This window comes from Rana temporaria, chromosome 1 (genome assembly GCF_905171775.1).
Source record: "Rana temporaria chromosome 1, aRanTem1.1, whole genome shotgun sequence".
NCBI lineage: Eukaryota > Metazoa > Chordata > Amphibia > Anura > Ranidae > Rana > Rana temporaria.
Genome location: NC_053489.1, coordinates 296598994 through 296621994, shown reverse-complemented (window position 1 = coordinate 296621994; position 23001 = coordinate 296598994).

Sequence of the window (23001 nt, the reverse complement as noted above, 5' to 3'; positions counted from 1 at the left end):
AATGGGAGGAAGGTTCAATATATGCAGATATACCAATGGAACTAACATTATACAAAAGGTATATTGATGATATACTCATAGTGTGGAATGGTACCCAGCCAGCACTAGAAAAGTTTTTGTCTAAATTGAACCAAAATGATAAAAATATCACACTTACGTGGAACATCAGTGATACTATGGTCAACTTTCTAGATTTGGACATCTCGATTGTAGACAACACATTGGTGACAAAAACACATTTCAAAAATATTGACACTAATAGCTACCTATCCGTAAAAAGCTGCCATCATAAATCATGGCTTTTCAATATACCTAAGGGACAACTAACAAGACTAAAGAGAAACTGCACATACCAAGAAGACTATGAAAAACAAGCTTTCTTTATTGGAACCAGATTTAAGGAAAAGGGATACACAGACAATTTTATTCAAAAACAGATTGAGACGGTATCAAAAATGGATAGAAACACCCTATTACAAGGACCAAAAATGAAAAAATACAAAAATGAGGCTCCATTCATTGTTTTAGATTACAACATACAACACCGAGAAGTTGAAAAATTGATAAAGAAACACTGGCACATTCTGAGAAGTGACCGAAACCTGCAAACAATATTACCGGATAGACCAAATATAGTATATAAAAGAGCTCCGACGTTGAGAGACCTAATTGTCAAAAATGTAGTAGTACCTCCACCAATAAGTGGGTACACCTTTTTCAAAAGTAAAGGTTTTGTACCATGCAAATACTGCTATGCATGTAGACACTCTAAAAAACCACAAAAGAAAAGAGAAGACTTCATTTGCACCAAAACTGGTCAAAAATTTATTATTAATGACTTCATCACTTGCCATACAGAAGGAGTTGTCTATGTACTACAGTGTACTTGTAATTTACAGTACGTAGGCCGAACCAAAAGACCACTCATGGTTAGGATAAAAGAACATATCCAAAATATTTTTAATGGTTTTCCAAAACATACTGTCAGTAAGCACTTTGCACTTTTCCACAATAAAGACCCCACACATCTCACCTTTTGGGGTATAGAAAAATACAAAAAACCATGGAGAGGGGCACACTTGGTAAGATCCATCAGCCAGAAAGAATCTAGATGGATACATAGCTTACAGACTATGGTACCTGATGGAATGAATGTAGAATTTGATCTTAATTGTTTCTTAAGTAATTTTTAATTATTATCTTATTCATTGCGATTGCAATGCGTTATTCATTTGCTATTTACTAGCATTTTATAAATATATTATATATTTTTTAAATCATTATATCATCCCTATGCATTTTATTATGTTATGTACATTTCCTGATTATGCAGTTATGAATTGTTATTATATAATTTATCACGTTGGATTCATATACTTAGAGCATATTAACTCTGATTATTTTATATCAAGATATATTGCTTTAATATTTAATATCCATTTAGCTACTCATGCTAACATTTATGCGGATTATACAGCAGATAGCTCCATCGCCATATTCGGTTAATATCAGTCCCAGATTATTCACAATGCTGTGTATCACCAGGCGTATAATTCAATCAATGGCTTTTTGATCTGGGGCTACACTAAAATGGCCGCCGGGAATACACAGCGCTCTGGACTCATAGACATGTTTAAGCTGATCCTTACCCACCGTTAAAATGGCCGCTGCCAGTAAAGAGACACTTTCTCTGACAAAATGGCGATCGAGCTATTTCCTGCTGGCTCTTATAAATGACAAGTCCAACAACCAATCCGTCACCTCTGATGAAGCCACGTGACGTGGTGTAACATGTAAGGGACGGACTGATTTTTGAAGCAATTACATCAGTAAGCTGTCATCAGCTGTTTCTTAGTTTCGTTTTCTTTGATCTTTTAAAATGCACTTGTTAGCGTTTTTACCAATAAATTAGCCTTGGTTTACTACACTATGGGAAGCTACCTTTTTTATTTCCCCATGCTGAGCACCACCGCTGCCAAATAGAAATCTGGAGCCTACAAACATTGGATTATACACGACGCCCTGAACATCCACAGCTAGTTGCAGATTCAACAACACCCCTTGTGGATATCCATTTAATCAAGGCTTGATTACTACCTTGGGAAGGTAAGCGCATTGTGAGCCCACATTATTTGAAGACCCACATGAGAAGATTTTAAACATTTGTTTATCACTATTGGAGAAGTTTATATTTATTTTTGTCTTTATGGAACTTCCTACACTTTTATGCACGTATAAAGGCTGTATTGTTAGCCTATTATTCCAGGACTGATTTAGGCTTCATATTTATGTTTGCCTGCTGACTTTTGCAGCTATTTTTGTGCACACTTTTTTTTTTTTTTTTTTTTTTTTTTTTTTTTCACTGGCCACTTGCTGGCTGAACGTTTTTATTCATTATTGATGTTTTTATATTTTTTAGCACTTTGTTTCAATTTTAGTTTATTATCAATGTTCACTGATTAACACTTTGATTACTTAGTCATATTCATTGCGCTCGTCACTTTACCTTATACTGTATTTATTGCCGTATAACACTCACTTTTTCCACCCTGCAAATCGGTTGCAAATAGTGTGTGCGTGTTATATACCGACACTGCAATTTGGGCTGCCTCGGAGAGAACGGGGAGGGGGCGGGACGAGCATTGTCAGATTACATACAGCGAGGATATCCTGTTTACTCATCGGACTCTGTAATAGGAAGTCCCGTCTCCTGGGCCAGCATTGGACCAGTGTTCTGTCTATCATACAGTAGGAGGTGGGACTTCTTATTAAAGAGGCTGCCGAGTAAACTGGAGATTCTCGCTGTATGCAATCTGACGGCGCTCATCCTGCCCCCCTCCCTGAGATGGGCATTGATCATGTTGCATTCATGGCAATAGGGGGGTGGGGCGGGCTGCAGATGAGCATTAATCAAGCTGCATTGATGGGCAATTCTGAGGCTGCGGATGGGCATTGATCAAGCTGCATTGATGGGCAATTTTGAGGCTGTAGATGGGCATTGATCAAGCTGCATTGATGGGCAATTTTGAGGCTGTAGTTGGGCATTGATCAGGCTGCATTGATGGGCACTGACCCTTATTTTGCTTCAAAGTTCTCTATTTAAAATGTACGTTTTTTTCCCTGAAACTTCCCTCTTAAAATGAGGGTGCGTGTTATACGCCTGTGCGTGTTATATGAAATTCTTAAAACTTTTGAAAGGGGCTCCTAATTTGTGGAGAGGTGCCAAACACAAGCCACCTGGCTTTATAAGGACCATCTCTCATTATACATTTGGGATCTGGATTCAGTGCATCATGTTGATCTCTCCTTAGAACTATAAAGAATAGCATACTAGGTTTGCCCAGATATCATAATGCATACTAATGAGGCTAATGGGGGCTCCCAGGTTTCCTGACTGCTAGTGTTAAGCTCTTAGAATTAATGATTAGAAAAAAAAACTATTTTAAACTTTCTATATAATTATATCCAGATGCATACAGTATATTATATTGCTGATAAATATTAAATCAGTGAAAACATGTAACAATATAAAACCCTCACGAACATAGAGATTCTGAAGCTTTTTGTAGTAATACACACTGTGAACCTAACTGTAAAATATCTAAAGACAAATGCATAAGTCGAACAGTGTGAACCCAAGAACTTGAATGCTCATTATTTTTTTCTCTGACTTGTTGGCCTTGAAATATACAGTGTGTTACCCTGGTAAACTTGTCTTTCTGACAGGATAAAACCTGTTAATGGACTTGTTTTATTTTATGGCTTTTAATCTCCATTTACCACTGGATTTTCTGCAAGAATCTGGGCAATGCAGTTAAAAATACATTTGTTTCTCTTCATACATTCAGTGTATACCATCTATAAGCTTGCAATTTCCTGATAAGACCTGACACTTGCTCTGCCATCATTATATTGTTCAACTGCTGAGATTTGAGCTTCGGTCAAATTGACAAAGATAACAAAACACATAAAAGGCCAAAGAACAAACATGAAAAGGAACTGTCTGTCTCCAAAGTAACATATGTTGATGCTATAGATAAAGGATTCAAAACATACAGTGTGAGATCTTTAACTGTCTTTTTTTCTATAACATTTGCAGATTTATATATTAAATTGTGGCTTCATGGGTCATATTTCAATAATGTTGTCAGGGACTACAAATAGCACCATGGATGGTACATCATCAAAGGCCTGTTTTTCTTACTCCTTTTCTTCCAAGTGCTTATCTTTGATCAGCATCTGTAGCATACATTCTGTTTTGCCAAGGGAACCTTCTTACTTGATTTTATCTACCAAATAAGCATTCCAATCACTGTTCTTTTCCACAAAAATACTCTATTTAGTAAATGATTAAAAGTTTTCAGGAATAGGAGTGGCAGTTAGACTTTGGAGGGGAACTATTGTGTATTTTCGATATGTATTCAGCTGAATTATAATTGCAAAGTAGCTGCGTTAAATGCAATCAATGTGCTGCATCACTTGACCTGTAAGCATAGGCGTGCACACAGGGTGTGCCAGGTGTGCCCAGGCACACCCTAATCACTAGACATGTGCAGACTGGAATATTTTGTTTTGTTTTTTCGTTTTCGTTTGGAAAATCAATTTATTTAGTTACTCCCGAAAATCGTTTTGATTTATTTCGTTTTTCGTTGGGGAATAGCTTTCGTCCGAAAATCCAATAATACTTGGTTTCTGTCGAATGGTCAAAAGAATATTCGCCGGAAGGTCGAATCTTTGTTGGTTTCTGGCTAATGGTCAAAAAAATATTCGACGGAACGTCGAATCTTTACGTCGAATCGTACATTTCCGTTCGAATATTCCGCCTACAAGAATTCTAATGTTGTATGACTAGTAATAATGTTGAATCTATTCTCTATAATGTCGAATCTATTTTCTCATAAATCGAAATGTATTCTCTGTAATGTCGAATCTATTATTTCTATAGTGTCAAATCTTTTCTCTATAATGTCGAATCTTTTCTCTATGATGTCGAATCTTTTCCCTATAATGTCGAATCTCTCTATATCGAATTTTTACCGCAACGAAAACGAAAATAAAGCATTTTTTATGATGGATCTTTCGGTTTTCGTTTCTTGCACTTTCGTTATCGTTTGTTAAAACGATAACGAAAAAACAGATTTTCGGACAAAAATGCATTCTAACGAAAACGAATGCACATGTCTACTAATCACCCTGTGCAGAACAGATTCCCCCTACTGGCCTGGCTCCCTCTCCTTTCCCCCACAGCACCTCCGGCTTCCCCCCCCTCCCACTGGTTGTTGCTGTGGATGTTTTAGGATGAGTGGGGGAAGGGGCAAGTAAATATGACATTTACTGGCCCCTTCCCTTTCTGAATAGTGTCCAGTAGAGTGTGTTTGAGCTTTGGGGTGCACACCCTAATGCCAAAGGCTATGCACACCTATGCCTGTAAGCATTTCTTATGTATTTTAGAGATGTTTAGCACCCATTTGTATTTGTATAATTATTAGTATTTGGCTATAGGTAATTATATTTATACAGACATATACAATACTACATACACTATATTGCCAAAAATATTGGGACACCTGCCCTTACACGCACATGATCTTTAATGGCATCCCAGTCTTAGTCTGTAAGGTTCAATACTGAGTTGGCCCACCCTTTGCAGCTATAAAAGATTCAACTCATCTGGGAAGGCTGTCCACAAGGTTTAGGAGTGTTTCTATGGGAATGTTTGACCATTCTTCCAGAAGCACATTTGTGAGGTCAGGCACTGATGTGGACAAGAAGGCCTGACCTCACAAATGCGCTTCTGGAAGAATGGTCAAACATTCCCATAGACACACTCCTAAACCTTGTGGGCAGCCTTTCCAGAAGAGTTGAAGCTGTTATAGCTGCTATTGAACACTACAGACTGGGATGCCATTAAAGTTCATGTGCATGTAAAAGCAGGTGTCCCAATACTTTTGGCAATATAGGGGGTTATTTACGAAAGGCAAATCCATTTTGCACTACAAGTGTAAACTACAACTTGAAAGTGCACTCGCTGTAAATCTGAGGGGAAGATCTGAAATGAGGGGAAGCTCTGCTGATTTTATCATCCAATCATGTGCAAGCTAAAATGCTGTTTTTTATTTTCCTTGCATGTCCCCCTCGGATCTACAGCGACTGCACTTCCAAGTGCACTTTCACTTGCAGTACACTTGTAGTACAAAGTAGATTTGCCTTTCATAAATAACCCCCGTAGTGTACATGTGCATAGGAAACATTGCAATCCAAGATTTTTATTTTAATCCCACTGTAATTGTGCCCTGGCCACCATACTGAGCAGAACAGTTCATGATTTTATTTTGCCTTAAAACTTATTTATTTAGGTATTTAGGGCCAGATCCACAAAAGGGATACGACGGCGTATCTACTGATACGCCGTCGTATCCCTGTTTCTATCTTTGGAACTGATCCACAGAATCAGTTTCCAATAGATAGGGAGAAGATCCGACATGTGTAAGGGACTTACACTGTCGGATCTTAGGATGCAGTACCTCGGCCGCCGCTGGGGGCATTTCTCGTCGAAATGCCGCTTCGGGTATGCAAATTAGCACTTACGGAGATCCACAAAGCTTTTACGCTTCGTTTTTTCTCCGTAAGTATTAGTTTGCAAATGCAAAATTAGGGCTGCTTTTACAAGGCCTAAACTGTTTAGGCCTTGTAAAAGTAGACCCTTCTATCCCCCGTCGCCGTCTTTTTTTTTTCAAATATTTTTTTTTCCCGCCGCAACCCGTATTTTTTTTTACGCCCGTCACGATTCTCAAAACCTGGCGCAACGTAAAACCGCGCAAAGCACGTCGGGAAAATGACGTTGTGAGCATGCGCAGTACGTCCGGCGCGGGAGCGCGCCTAATTTAAATGGGACTCGCCCCATTTGAATAGGAACGCCTTGCGCCGGCCGGATTTAAGTTACACAGCCTAAAATTTATAGGTAAGTGCTTTGTGGATCGGGCACTTAGGTAGAAATTTTGCGGCAGTGTAACTTAAATGGGAATATTTAAGTTACGGCGGCTGGCTGTGGATCTGGCCCTTAGTCTGTTCTTATGCTTCCTAGGTAAGACTGGTGAACCAGCTAAATTGTGGATTTGAATAAAATATAGAAGATGCCATTTGAAAATTATTGCATGGCCCTAAACTTCCCAAAACAACAGAAGAATACATTTTCAAGTTGCTTTAAGTAGCTATAAAATGCTACTTTTCTGCTGTGGGGATCTTCCCTGGGTACTGCAACCTTGCTTTTCTATGTCAAGCTTGCAAAGGCTATCTTCAGTATACAGTAGGTGCTAAGCTCTACCTGACCCATTTAATGGCAGCTGAGCTCTATATCTTCTATACAATGGCAGCTGAATTTTCTTTGATATACCTGATAGAAGCTAGGCCTGAGTGAGTGAGTGAGTGAGTGAGTGAGTGAGTGAGTGAGTGAGAAACTTATATAGCGCAACACATGCGAACTGAATCGCCTCTGGGCGCTTAGTATCCATTCCCTGAGTAAAACATTTTTCGTCCTCAGAAGAGATGGGTTTTGATCTTTCTTCTGAAGGCCAAGTAGTTCACCTCCAGTCGGATGCTGGTTGGTAGAGCGTTCCATAGTCTAGGTCCTTGGACTGAACATCTTTGTTCTCCTTTGCGCTTGTATCTGGCTTTGGGTATCTGGAGTAGATTTTGGTTGGTGGATCGCAGAATGCGATTGGGGTTGTGAGCTTTTAGCTTTTAGGCTTGTTTACTAAATGGAAACTGAGCTTCCCCTCCTGCCCATATGTGCCACTGCCCCTTCTGTCTTCTTGCAGAAGCTACCACACTAGATAAATACTACACTCCCCATAGAAATAAAATGGTCTTTTAGCCAGTAGCCATTCCAGTAGCCATTTTGTAAGTTCCTACCATTTACTGTACTGTAGCTTTAATAAGTTATTTCCATTTGAATTTGCAATTTAAAATGTGTATTACAAAGATAAAACACAGTGATATTTGTATCTACAGTGTTTCTGTATTATTTTACAAAAGTGGACATTTTTTCAGATGAATGGTGTTGGGGAGACTTAAAACCATAAATCATGTCAGAAGTCTTGGGATCATCCTGGTATCTTTCAGTGCAGAAGTCTTTGTCATGGGAGAGGTCAGCATGCCAATGGACGAAATCCACTTATGGCTTATGAAAGGGTTAAAGCAGACTATTAATAAAAAGACACTCACTTGTCCAGGGGTTCCGCACCGTCCTCACCCAAACCAGTTGTTTGCCGGCCTTCGAGTTTCCGGTGCCAGCATGTTTACTGTGGGCACCAGGGACTGCTTCAAGTAAAATCGTTCTGTCAACTACTATTGCTTTATAGGAAACATTTCCAATATGCTAAAAGTAGAAAGAAACTCCATTTAATTTAAAAATACATGTGACTTTCATATAATTTTCTGATTGCCAACAAGTACTTGGCTTAGAAAAAGTACCTGTGTAGGAATGCAGCCCGTTGTTGGTCAGTTTGTGCTTTTGTTATTGTGAATGAAAGCTTTTATGTAGGACCTGTGCCTAATTTGACTGCAGAGAGAACTAACTACAGTAGGTGCCATATGGAAGCATAAACCTAGCTATCATTAGGTATTCATGAAATCCAAGATCTTGGCAAACAGACCTTATCCCATGTATTTATTTTAATGGAACAATTTTGAATGTAAATGTATAGTATGTTCATAATGCCTAAAGCTGTAGCCGTTTCTATCTTTTGTGCTTCTACGTCTTGTTCTTGGTAAAAAAAAAAATATATACAAAAACAAATCTTTGTTGCTGTCTAATATCCTTCTTCTCTTCCTTGTATACCCCAAATTTTATTTGCCATTGCCTCAGGCACACCTCTTGTCTGGCGATGCCCACTTTCTGAAGAGAACCACTGACTGTTTTAGACTTGCCCCCTGGGCATCAGAAGGTTTTAGTCACTGTTGCTGTGTCCTATGTAGTGCATAAAACTTTTTGAAAGCCAGTTTCATCTGGATGAGAAAGAATTACTGCTTAGCCTGCCCCATGTACACACTGAATCCTATACTTATACTATTGCAGGGAGGTTCATTTGGATTTTTGAGGGAATGGTGACCTTTTAATGTTGAATTAGAACAGGGATCTTCACACTATGGCCCTCCAGCTGTTGTGGAGCTACATGTCCCATGAGGCATTGAAAACTCTGACATTTACAGACATGACTAGGAATGATGGGAATTGTAGTTCCTGAACAACTGGAGGGCCATAGTAGGAAGACCCCTGAATTATAACAGAAGTGCCCATTCTCCAGATGTCAGAGACAAGAACCCAGGGGTCTCTGCTGTGTCTGACAGTTGCTCTTACTAATGATAGCTCCTTGCCTGATCTGCTGGTCAATTTTCATTGATACCCAGCTTCTTGCTGAAATCTCAACTATTTATTCCTTGGACTTTGCATTTAAGCCATGCCTCTGTACTTCTGTTTTCCAGATTAGTGAGTTTATGCCAGTATCCTGTTCTTTGTTGCGACTGCAACATTACATCCTTATTTACTACTGCTCATTCTCCTAAAGTTGGCTGCTGATTCTCTGTCTATGCTTACCACTCTCTACATCAAACCTGATATCAATGTCACCTGACATTGGCTTGATTTTTGACTATGCCTCTGAATACTGTATTTGGGCTGCATAGAATCCCAGACAATGTAGTGTCAAACTACAGTACTTGTGTAAGCCAGCTACAGCTTTCCTGTTTGTCACCACGCCAGTCACAGGGGTTGATTTACTAAAGGCAAAAATACTGTGCACTGTGCAAAGTGCAGTTGCATTCTCAGGCCTCGTACACACGACCGAGTTTCTCGGCAAAAACCAGCAAGAAACTTGCTGGGATTTTTTTTTTGCCGAGGAAACCGAAACTGTCGAGGATCCCGTCGAGCCAAAAAGAGAGCATGTCTTCTTTTTCATCGATGGGAATGGAGAAACTTGCCTTGTCGAGTTCCTCGACAGCCTAACAAGGAACTCAACGAGGAAAACTATGTGTTTCGCCCGTCGAGTTCCTGTACGAGGCTTCAGAGTGCAGTTGCTCCAGAGCTTAGTAAATGAGGTAAAGCTTCCCTTTGCACAGAATAGCAAATCACATGCAAGAAAAATAAAAAAAATGCATTTTTGCTTGCACATGATTGGATGATGGAAGTCAGCAGAGCCTTTACTCATTTACTAAGCTCTGGAGAAACTGTTCTTGCAGAGAGCAACTGGACTTTACAAAGTGCACAGTGTAATTGCCTTTAGTAAATCAACCCCATTGCTTCTAATCTTTAGGGACTCTTTAATGACTGGCATAGTACCACTGTATTGGTGTAAGGCCAATGTGGTGCCTATATTTAAAAAGGCATCAACGTCTTTACCAAGTAACTATAGTTAAACTACTATTTAACTGGAGAGTTTATTAAAAGACCACATAGATGAGTTCTTGCTGTAAAAAAATATTTTACGCAATCGACAGCATGGATTCATGAAAGAAAGACAAACAAACCTGATTTCTTTTTATGAGGAGGTGAGTAAAACCTTGGGCAGAGGGGTGGCTGTGGAAGTGATATACTTGAATTTTGCGAATAGATTTGACACAGTTTGACCAAACACATGGCTGATGTGTAAGGTAAAGTCTACAGGATTGGAAAGATCAGTTTGTAAATGGATACAAAACTGGCTAAAAAGTTGAATTCAGAGAGAAGTGGTTAATGATTCTTACTTTGACTGGTCTAAGGTTATCATTTTTATACTCCAAGGTTCAGTATTGGGACCCTTACTTTTTAATATATTCATAAATGTTATAGGGTTTGGGATTAAAAGTACTATAGCAGTCTTTGCAGATGACACCAAGCTTTGCACTGGAATAACATTGATTAATTGATGTCTCCAACTTACAAACTAACCTCAATGCAGAGAAAAGCAACAAAACTGATAAGAGGCATAGAGAAGCTCAGCTATGAGGAAAGATTAGATGAACTGAATTTATTCTCTCTTGAGAAGAGATTAAGGGGGAAATGATCAACATGTATAAATACATACAATAAGTGGTCCATATAGTAAACTTGATGTTGAGTTATTCACATTAAGGTCATCACAAAGGACAAGGTGGCACTCTTTACATCTAGAGGAAAAGAGCTTTAATTTCCAAACATGGAAATGTTTCTTCACAGTAAGAGCTGTGAAAATGTGCAATAGACTCACTCAAGAGCTGGTTCTGGCCAACTCAGTAGATTGCTTTAAAAAAAGGCCTGGCACTGCACTGACAAGCCATTCACCTCTGTAGCCAGGGGTTCAGATCCCGGTCTCGGCTACATGTGAATTGAGTTTGGTGGTCTCAGCCCGGCTCCCGGTGGGTGTGCTATGCGAGGTAAGCCTGCGCTTAGTACGCCCACCCCCCTCCCACAAAAACCACCACACTTACACACACTCGAAATTGTTACACGCACTCGAAATTGAGTTAACATACATGCACTTTGACCTCTAAAAAGAGAGGCGAAGGACTAACGGGGCTGGTTGAGCAGGCTAGATCCTCTCACTCCCTTGTAGGGAGTCCCTCTGCCCCGTTGGGCTTCAAAGCGGAGCAGGTAGGGTGGGCCATTGCCACCCGGGGCATGGAGAAAGGTGGCAGATTGCCTCTGGGGGAGGCCTGCCTACTCCCAACTCCTGCAGTCTGGCTCCTCTCTCGAGTACACGCACAAAAATACACTTTAAAAAAAAAAAAAAAAGGCCTGGATTCTTTCCTAAATGTACATACAGTAATATAACTGGATACTAACATTTATAGGTAAAGTTGATCCAGGGAATCTCCGATTGCCTCTTGGGCGATCAGGAAGGATTTTTCCCTTGCTGGAACAAATGGAATCATGCTTTGCTGGGTTTTTGGCCTTCCTCTGAACCAACTGTGGGTATAGGATTGTGCATATGGGATTGAATGTTTGTTTCCCCCTTTTATTGGTTGAACTAGATGGACTTGTGTCTTTCTTCAACCTGACTAACCTATTCCATCGTTACATATACAGCATGAGCTGATTTTTATAGTTCATAGAGAGTTGCCCCCAGCTGATTCTCAATTTTTTTGAATTATAATAACTGCAATCTCCAGTTTACAAGAGAAGAACATGCAACATAAATGTACTACATAGATCTAACTCTTGTGGGCTCAGTGGAGAACCAGAAGGTGAGTGTTAGAGCTTATAGAAAGCCATTCTCTAGAAACTCAATACTACACACTAGTAACTGCAGTGGAGGCCTGTCCATTAGGGGTACCACCCCCTCTATCCATGGCTGCCACATCCTAATTAATGCTCTATGATCCACAGCCGCTACCTCCTATTCATGCGTCTGGCCCCTTTCAGGACGCCGGGCGCATGAATTACAGTGGCGGGGTGTTTTTCTGAAGCACCTGATTAGAGCTAGAGGCTCTAATAGGCTTAAAAATAGGGTGGGCTTGTGGCACAGAGCATTGCTCCATGAGCCCACCCAGGTGTTGCAACAGTGGATGAATATTCGCTGTTGCAACACTGATTATCCTCCTAGCCAATCAGGAAGCAGGTCTGATCCCCCTTACTCGACTGGCTGAAAGGACAGGCGATCCCATTGGAAGCCTAGGAGGAGGGGAGGAGACGCACGGTGGAAGGGAGGAGAAGACACAGGAGCCACTGCCCAATGTCGATGACCCGATCCCCGCCACTGCCTGATGTGCCCACCGCTGCCTGATTTCCGCTGCTGCTTAATGTGCCCGCTAGCTAGATGGAGTAAGTGCCACCGGACCAGCAGACAGAGACGGGGTTTGAGGTGCCGTGAGGGGGTGGTTGTTGGCTGCCCCCCCAAACAAAAAAACACCAGCAGCCACTGCTGCCATCCATCCTATGTTCTGAAAGGTATTCCAAGGGGACAATTCGGCAGGATCAGATGAAATTGTACAACTAAAAAAGACTTTGATAGAGAAGCCAACTTGATGGAAAAGAGGTTTCTGGAGAAAAACTATAAAAGAGCCTTAGTTAAAAGAGCACCTCAACAGGTTAGAAATATTACTTAAACCACGTTTCTTGGAATTAATCCTCTCACAAATACTTGACCTCAGAATTCTTCTACACTAGAAAGGGCCATAAAAACTGTGATCTTCTATACATCTTACGGCCTGGAATTTTAGGATATCAAGCACATAGCCACCAATTACCTCCCATTAATATAGGGAGACCCAGCGTATAGATCAATATTAACCCAAGGTACCAGATTTGTAACCAAGAGAGCTGTTACTTTAGGGAATCTACTCTCGCCTAACTTCTTTACATCCAAAATACATAGAGATACCTGACCCAGCATTACAGGAGTTTTTAAATATGCAAGTTTTAGATGCTTGAGCTGCAAATTTATTGGTGATCCCCACTTAGTGACATCTTGTGCTCATGGGATCTCCTTTCCCAGTGGCGGCTGGTGCTCTATTTTTTTGGGGGGGCGCAAACAAAACCCCAGTCAACCCCCCCCCCCGCCACTCGCAGACAATGGGACCTGCAGACAGACAGAGAGACAGATAGATAGATAGATAGATAGACAGACAGATAATAAAACAAATAGATAGATAGATAGATAGATAGATAGATAGATAGATAGATAGATAGATAGATAGATAGATATAGATAGATAATTAGATAGATAAATAGATAATTAGGCAGATAGCTATAGATAGATAGATAGATAGATAGATAGATAGATAGATAGATAGATAGATAGATAGATAGATAGATAGATAGATAGATAGATAGAGGGAGGGGGAGGGAGCGAGAGATAGAGCTATATATAATTAGATAGATAATTAGATAGACAGACAGACAGATAGATAGATAGAGAGACATAGCTAGATAGAGCTATAGATAAATAGATAATTAAACAGATAGATAGATGGAGGGAGGGGGAGAGAGATAGAGCTATAGATAATTAGATAGATAGATAATTAGACATACAGATAGATAATTAGATAGATAGATAGATAGATAGATAATTAGACAGACATATATATATATAGATAATTAGATAGATAGATAGATAGATAGATAGATAGATAGATAGATAGATAGATAGATAGATAGATAGATAGATAGATAATCAGACAGACAGATATAGATAGATAATTAGATAGAGAGCGATAGATAGATAGATAGATAGATAGATAGATAGATAGATAGATAGATAGATAGATAGATAGATAGATAGAGCTGTATATAGATAAAGAGATAGAGCTGTAGATAGATAATTAAACAGACAGATATATAGATATAGATAGATAATTAGATGGATATAGATAGATAGATAGATAGATAGATAGATAGATAGATAATCAGACAGACAGCTAGCTATAGATAATTAGATAGACAAATAGATAGATAGATAGATAGATAGATAGATAGATAGATAGATAGATAGAGACATAGAGATATAGAGCTATAGATAGATAGATAGATAGATAGATAGATAGATAGATAGATAGATAGAGACATAGAGCTATAGATAGATAGATAGATAGATAGATAGATAGATAGATAGATAGATAGATAGATAGATAGATAGATAGATAATTAAACAGACAGACAGATAGATATAGATAGATAATTAGATAGATAAATAGATAATTAGGCAGATAGCTATAGATAGATAGATAGATAGATAGATAGATAGATAGATAATTAAACAGACAGATAGATATAGATAGACAGACAGATAATTAGATAGATAAATAGATAGATAATTAGACAGAGGTAGTTAATAGATAGATAGATAGATAGATAGATAGATAGATAGAGACATAGATAGATAGAGACATAGATAGATAGAGACATAGATAGATAGAGACATAGATAGATAGAGAGAGAGAGATAGATCTATAGAGAGAGAGAGAGAGAGAGATAGATCTATAGAGAGAGAGAGATAGATAGAGCTATAGATAGATAGATAGAGACATAGATAGATAGAGACATAGAGCTATAGATAGAGAGATAGATAGATAGAGAGAGATAGATAGATCTATAGATCGAGAGATAGATAGATAGAGCTATAGATAGAGCTATAGATAGATAGATAGATAGATAGATAGATAGATAGATAGATAGATAGATAGATAGATAGATAGATCTATAGATAGAGCTATAGATAGAGAGATAGATAGATCTATAGATTGAGAGATAGATAGATAGATAGAGCTATAGATAGATAGATAGATAGATAGATAGATAGATAGATAGATAGATAGATAGATAGATAGATAGAGCTATAGATAGAGAGATAGATAGAGCTATAGATAGAGAGATAGATAGATCTATAGATAGAGAGATAGATAGATAGATAGAGCTATAGAGAGATAGATAGATAGATAGATAGATAGATAGATAGATAGATAGATAGATAGATAGATAGATAGATAGATAGATAGATAGATAATTAAACAGATAGACAGACAGAGAGAGAGAGAGAGACAGAGAGAGAGAGAGAGAGATAGATAGATAGATAGATAGATAGAGCGGGGACAGGCAGGACAGTCAGATAGATTAGATAGACAGACAGAGATAAGAGATTTGTAAAGCACAGCTGCAGGACGCAGGCACTCTAAGCCCTCACACACAGACAGGAGATGTGAAGCACGGCACCCTCCCCCCTCCCTCCTGTCCTCTCTCAGTCCGATCACAGTACAGGCTGAGCATACAGCATAAGGTGCTGGACATGATGGGGTGGACAGGGACACTGGACAGGACAGACAATGAGACAAATAAAGTGTTTTTAATAAAGTTACTTACCTTAGTCCTCCTGGAGTCAAAAGCGAAAGTAACACTGCCCTGGGGAAAGCACCGCCCATTTCCTTCTGCAGTGAGGAAGCAGCAGGACCCAATTAGAGAGGAGAGTGGAGACACTGGAGAGTGATTGGCTCATGGCGCACAGCACATAGCCACAGAGCTTAAAAAAAAACTGCAAATGAAGCGTCTTGCCTGCTGCATTGGCATGACGCTTCAATGATGCTATAGCAGTGCTCTGAGTCTTTGACCGGCGCTCACCCTGAACATGCACCGTCTTAAAGGACCTTTTTTTTTTCTTAAAGGGCCCAAAAAAAAAAATTTTTTTTTCATTTTTTTTTTTTTTTTTTTTTTACTGGCTTTGGGGAGAGGGGGGGCGGCGCCCATGCGCCCCCTATGGACGGGCCGCCACTGTCCTTTCCTATAAAACTGTTTTTGAACTGCCAAACAAAATTTGTTGTTTGTACGTCCTGTAAATACTGTATGCAGGTCAAACTACAAGGCACTTATGCAACTGTGTGCACGACCATCTATCTATTCAACATTACACACAAAAACACTAACGTAGCTAACAATTTTATCAATCATCATGCCTTTCACCTAAAATTTCTCAATGTGCAGATCACAGAGAGAATAGGTCATCGTAACAGCGGAGGAGATTGTCTCTCAGCACTAAATAAAAATGAAGTCAATTGGATCTTCAAATTAGACACTCGCACACCAAAGAGTCTCTATTATGAGTGGGACGCCTCCCACTATTATAAATAATGCATTCTTATGTAATTTTGCCTCCTGTATTACGCTTTTCCACTGCGGTACATGGGGACCTAATTATATTAAATCTTTATATTAAATCTTCACAATAAATCTAACAGTACGATAATTAATCCTAATAATTCTCTTTTTTCTACTTTTTGTATATATTTTTTCTTATCTTTATTTCTATTGATTTAGTTTAGTTCTTTAATAAACATGGGGGCAGATTCAGAAAGAGATACGACAGTGTATCTCCTGATACGCCGTCGTATCTCTGAGTTCTGCCGGTCGTATCTATGCGACTGATTCAGAGAATCAGTTACGCATAGATATCCCTAAGATCCGCCAGGTCTAAGTGTCTTACACCGTCGGATCTTAGGCTGCAATTCCAGGCCGGCCACTATGTGGCTTTTCGTTTTTTTTACGCAATGAATATGCAAATGAGGATTTCCGCCGATTCAGAAACGAACGACCACCCGGCGCATTTTTTTTACATCGTTTGCGTTCGGCTTTTTCCATAGTAAAGTTACCCCTGCTATGTGCGGCGTACTCCAAAGTTAAGTATGGCCGTCGTTCCCGCGCCGAGTTTTGAATTTTTTACGTCGTTTGCGTAAGTCGTTCGCGAATACGGATGGACGTAATTTACGTTCACGTCGAAACCAATGACATCCTAGCGACGTCATTTAGAGCAATGCACACTGGGAAATTTTAGGGACTGCGCATGCGCAGTTAGTTCGGTGCGGGGACACGCTTGATTTAAATTTTACACGCCCCCTACCCACAGAATTTGAATTCTGCTAGGGGATTTACGATACGCCGCTGCAAGTTTACAGGCAAGTGCTTTCTGAATAAAGCACTTGCCTCAAAAACTTGCGGCTGCGTAACGTAAATGAGATAGGTTACGCGGATCTAAAGATCCGCTCACCTATCTGAATCTGGCCCATAATGTTTCATAGTCTCTTTCTGGGTTTGTATTATATGCTACATATATACCATACAACAGTTGCGGGTTACTTACAGTATTTAGCTATTGTGTTGATAATGCTGCTATTCAGTTGTGCATATAGTGTACTGTATACCAAATAAGTGAAAAGGCTAGATTTCCTATATGAAAGTGCACTTGAGTTGATAGCTTATTCTGGTATCATGACATATGAATTCTTATTGTTTCTTTACTAGTTTTTTTGTCCAGCAATGTGAACAGCCATAAAATAGATGGCATGGCCATACAGTCACACTATCGTTTCTATGGCTCATCATGATTTTTAGCCAGTTACATTGATATTTGCCTCTATGATTAACCACAAAATTGGGTGACACACAATAGAGCAGGGTTCCTCCAGGTAAAGCCATTTTAAAGCAGTGGGCACCCAGCTGCAAATCGTGAATGGTGGATACAGTCTTCTGGGACCTATCAGTGTTCCAGAAGATTGCGGGGGGGGGGACTTCAGAGAACTTCAATTTCCATCAAAATGTTGTCACTATACCATCATTATCCTCTAATGTGACCAAAAAATGTCATTATAAAAAAATAAACTTTATTGCAATATCATAAAATCCACACTATTTAAAATCCATGATGACAAAACATTCACAGTACCATAATCTTTATAAGGAAATATTTATCAACTCAAAGTGGAACTCCCAGAACTAAATTTCACTGTACAACCATGAAGTCTCTGATTGACAACTTATTCCATAGACTGGGAAAATCCAAAGTGTTTTTAATCTTTAAATTTCAAAAAGAAAAGGGATAAAGTACCATTCTGTAATGGAAAACAATGGCATTAAAGATATAGTTCTATTTTTTAAGTTTTTTTCAATTGTATTTGATCAATCTTCTAATACAACATGTACTGGACATATTTCAATTAACATCCTTAACATAAAACAAATGTCCTTTCATACGACAGCGCAGAAGCCAACCACCAGGTAAGTCTTAAGCCTCGTACACACAATGGGATTTTCTGCGGACAAAGCCTCAGACTTTTGTACGAAGGACGTTGGCCATGAACTTGTCTTGCATACAGACGGCACACAATTGTTGACCAACAAACACAAAACTATGTATTTTTTCAGCTCTTTAGCGTCACCCTTTGGGCACCTCCTGCTAATGTTGTGTTTGGTGAACATTGCTTCCGGGCATGCGTGTTTGTACTTTGGACTTTTGTCCAATGGACCTGTGTACACACGCTCGGAAAATCCGACAACATGCGGAACATTTTAAAGCATGCCATCCAACATTTGTCAGCGGAAAATCAAACAGCAATTGTCCGATGGAGCATACAAACGGTTGGATTTTCCGTAAACAGCCTGTCATCACACAATTCCTGTCAGAAATGTGATCATGTGTACGAGGTTATAGGCTGTAAAGCTGTCAAAAAATATAAATACATCAGAAGATCCCATTGTACAGATACCCCATAATGATTACTAAATCTAAACTCTCAATTATACAGGAATAATATTAAAAAAGTGTGTGATATATGATGAAAAAAATGAGGAATAGGAGGTCTCTCTCCAAACAAAACAATATAAACCATATTGAGTCTTCCCTTGAAGCTTTTAACCCATGGTTTTTATATACAAAACCCACAATTCCACTTATTTTATTTTATTTTATTTTAATACAGAATCTCCCCTTTAAAATACTAAAGCCTAGTATACGCTGGGCTGAACGAAAAAAAAAATGAAGAGTTCAGGAGGAGACGCTGTACTAATTATGCAATGTTAGTACATCGATCTCCTCTGCTGCGTAATTGTGTTCTGACAGGGGCTGGCTGAAGAAGGCTGAAGAAGGAACCAATGAGCTGTACCAAAACGCATCCCGCCTCTATGAGACACTTCCTGTCTACTTCCTGTTTGTGTTCCATGCTGGTTTTTGTCTCGCTTCCTCTGACATCATCCCCAGGCTCCAGCACTATTGTGTCCCCTGAACATTCACAGTACAAGTTGGCTGTTATCTCATGGACTTCCCTGGAAGCTTTACCATCACAGACTTGGACTGCCCTGCCACTGGAACATCTTCTGGACGCACTTACCTGCTACATGTCTGCTCATCCACCATCTTGTAAGTGTTTTTAACCCCTTTAGGGGATATTAAAAGTTTTATACTTCTGCACTTAGAGGTGCCTTGTTTGTTTTTCTGTGTTCTGACAGGGGGACTGCCCCTTCCCGCCAGAACACACCGTGCAGCGCTCTCAGCCATTGGCTGAGAGCGCTGATCAGATGCCGATGCCTATCGGCAGACCTTTTTCAGTCATGCCTATTCACAATTGAAAACGTAGAAAATAGAAATATATCTTTAATGTCATTGTGTTCCATTACAGAGTGGTACTTTTTCCCTGATGAAGATTTTGGAAATTTTAAGATTCAAAATGCTTTGGATTTAACAGTCTATGGAATAAACCATCAATCCGAGACTTCAAGGTTGTACAGTGAACATTAGTTCTGGGAGTGCCACTTTGAGTTGATCAATATTTCCTTATACAAAATATGCTACTGTGAATGTTTTGTTATTACAGATTTAAACTACTGTGAATTTAGTGATATGTAATGAAGTTTATATTTTGTATAATCATTTTTTTTTTTTTGCCCTTAAAGTCCCATTAGAGTATAATGATGGTATTCTGTATGCACCAGGACAGTATATTATGACAGTGAGATTGATTCCTGTGCTCCAACAGAAACACAAAAGGAATTGTGAGGTCATCATGGTTCACTATTGTGGTCACTTCTGGCCTAGTTGGCTTGAGGTCAGACATCTCTCAGCTTGCCTGTCCCTGCAGAGCATGCAGAATCTATAGCTCAGTGTCCCCCAGATGTATCAGCTGCATATAGACTGTGTCACCTAAGTTGCATAAAAAGAAGGTCCCTCTCCCTGCTGAACTCTGTTTTTTACATTGTTTTTCACATTGGCACATGACCACCAGGACAATGCCCAGCTCCTCATGCCTTTTTTTTTTACAATGTTTTCCCAATAAATTTCAGTTCTAAAAACAACTTACAAAGCCATCCACAACTCTGCCCCCAGCTAAATCACTAGTCTAGTCTCCAAATATCAACCACGCCACTCTCTTCAGTCCTCCCAAGACCTTATGCTCTCTAGCGCCCTTGTTGCCTCATCCCTTGCTCACCTCTATGACTTCTCCTGAGCTTCTCCCATCCTTTGGAACTTCCTACCTCAAATTGTCCAACTATCTCCTAATCTATCCATATTTAGACAATCTCTAAAAACCCTACTCTTTCAAGAATCCTATCCTGATTCTAACAAATACACTAAGTTTTTACTTTCTCCATCAGCTAATCCCCCAAAGTTATTACTTTTTGCATCACTTGACCCTCCATCTTAGATTGTAAACTCTAACAAGCAGGACCCTCTGATTCCTCTTGTACCAAATTGTATTATAACTATAATGTCTGCCTTCATTTTTATAAAATGCTGCACAAACTGTAGGTGCTATATAAATCCTGTATAATACAATAATAATTCTTTCATCACTAATCCCTACTTATAACCACCACTAAAATATTATGTCCACAATTTACAATTCCTGCATCACAATACATTGTTTAATTATGAATATATGGAAAGAACCCACACTCTGGAATCCGTCCAAATATTTTATTCCATAATCATCAAGTACAAAGTAACTGCTAAAATATTTCGGCAAAGAGCCTTGTTCACAGCTGTGATCAAGGCTCTTCGCCGAAACATGTTAGCAGTTACTTTGTACTTGGTGATTATCGAATAAAGAATTTGGACGGATTTAGGGGAGGGCTGGCAGCCTTAGGCCTGGGGGGCAAGTCCAGTCAAGTGGCCCATTGAACCGCTGAATCAGCTCACCATCCATGGCCCATCTGGTTTTTCAATGCAGTCTCACCAATGCCCATCAGGGCAGCCAACTCCAGTACCCATCAATGCAGCCTGATCACTGGGGCAGGTTACATGGGGTGTATGGGGGGGAGATGGGCATCAACTAGGTGTGTCAGGGTCTCTTACCTCAGTGATCTTAGTTCAGCGGATCCTTGCACGCCACGGCCTACTGGGGGGGTAATGCTCCTGGTCCTGGGGTCAAGTTGCAGCCAGCACCCAGTCCTGCAGCCCCGCGTCCCGACTCCCTGGCATGCCCTGCCTCTGCTTGCTTCCAAGAATACAGTCCCAGGGAGTTGTAGTTTCCTCTGCGCTGCTCTGTTTTCCACCCACCGGGAGCTTGAGCGTGGACTACAACACCTGGAATGCAACAGCTAGTGGTCGGCCCGACTTCCAAGACCAGAATAAAAAATAAAATGGTAGCAGGCATTTTGAACATAAGTTAGGGCATCCTGGGAGGCAATTGTCACCCTCCCCCCGGCTCAGCCCTCCCCTGGATGGATTCCAGAGTGTGGGTTCTTTCCCTATACTGTATTCATATTCTGAGTTTCTGACGAGTGGGAGGTCATCTGAACCTAGCACCTGGAGTGAAGGTGCCATTAACTAACATGCATATTTGGAGGTTTTCACAGTTAGAGCGATGCTACCCTGTGTGTACATTGTTTAATTAGGCAGACAATTCTAATACTGTATGCAGATTTATTGTATCTGTACATAAATGCATTTAGAAAGCACTTGTTAATGATACATTGTGTTTGCAGCATCACCTTTACTTCAAACCAATATGCTCCCTATCATGGGAGAGATGAGAGCCAGAATGGCAAGTCAGTTTTGAGTAAAGATCCCTGTCATCACATTTAAGAATCTTATGTATTAAATATGCCTGAAAAAAAAGCCATCAATTGACAGGATACACGAGCCATTCCAATTTTCTAAACCCCAGAATATAAAAGGTTTAAAAATCTTTTACAAAAGATGTTATTAATTGCCAGACGTTGGTCTATGGCTGATAATATATGCAGGTTAATTATTTCAGAGCTACATCTGCCAAATCTAATGTCAAAGAAAATGTCAAATGTATACACCCTACCGTCATGGCTCATATGAGTCTTGGCAGCATTAATCTAGGCAGCATTATTCATAGGGCAGCACATCATATTATTACTGACCTCAGAGACAGAGGTAAGTTTAGAGCCTAATAAAATCAAAACTGGGAGCTAATAAGAATGAAACTTCGTTTAGATAACTGACTTCAGGAAATTATGTGAGCTGATCTGCACGACAATTTGAAATTTGGGCTCTAGCTCAAATTTCAGTCGCTAATAATAATGATAATATAAACAAGCACAGCAGCAAAAAAAGGAAACAATTAATCTTTACCTTTAGGCTGCGTGTTGATGGTGTTTTTCTGACCACTTCACTTTCAATTATTTAGGACCTTTTTTTCAACAAAGGAGTGAAATTGATTTCCACAAATGTGACAGGTTTACCTTTGTATATAAATGAATGTCAACAGTTAACCAAAACTATTTTTGCCACAATGCACCTAGAGTATTTAATTTTTTTGGTT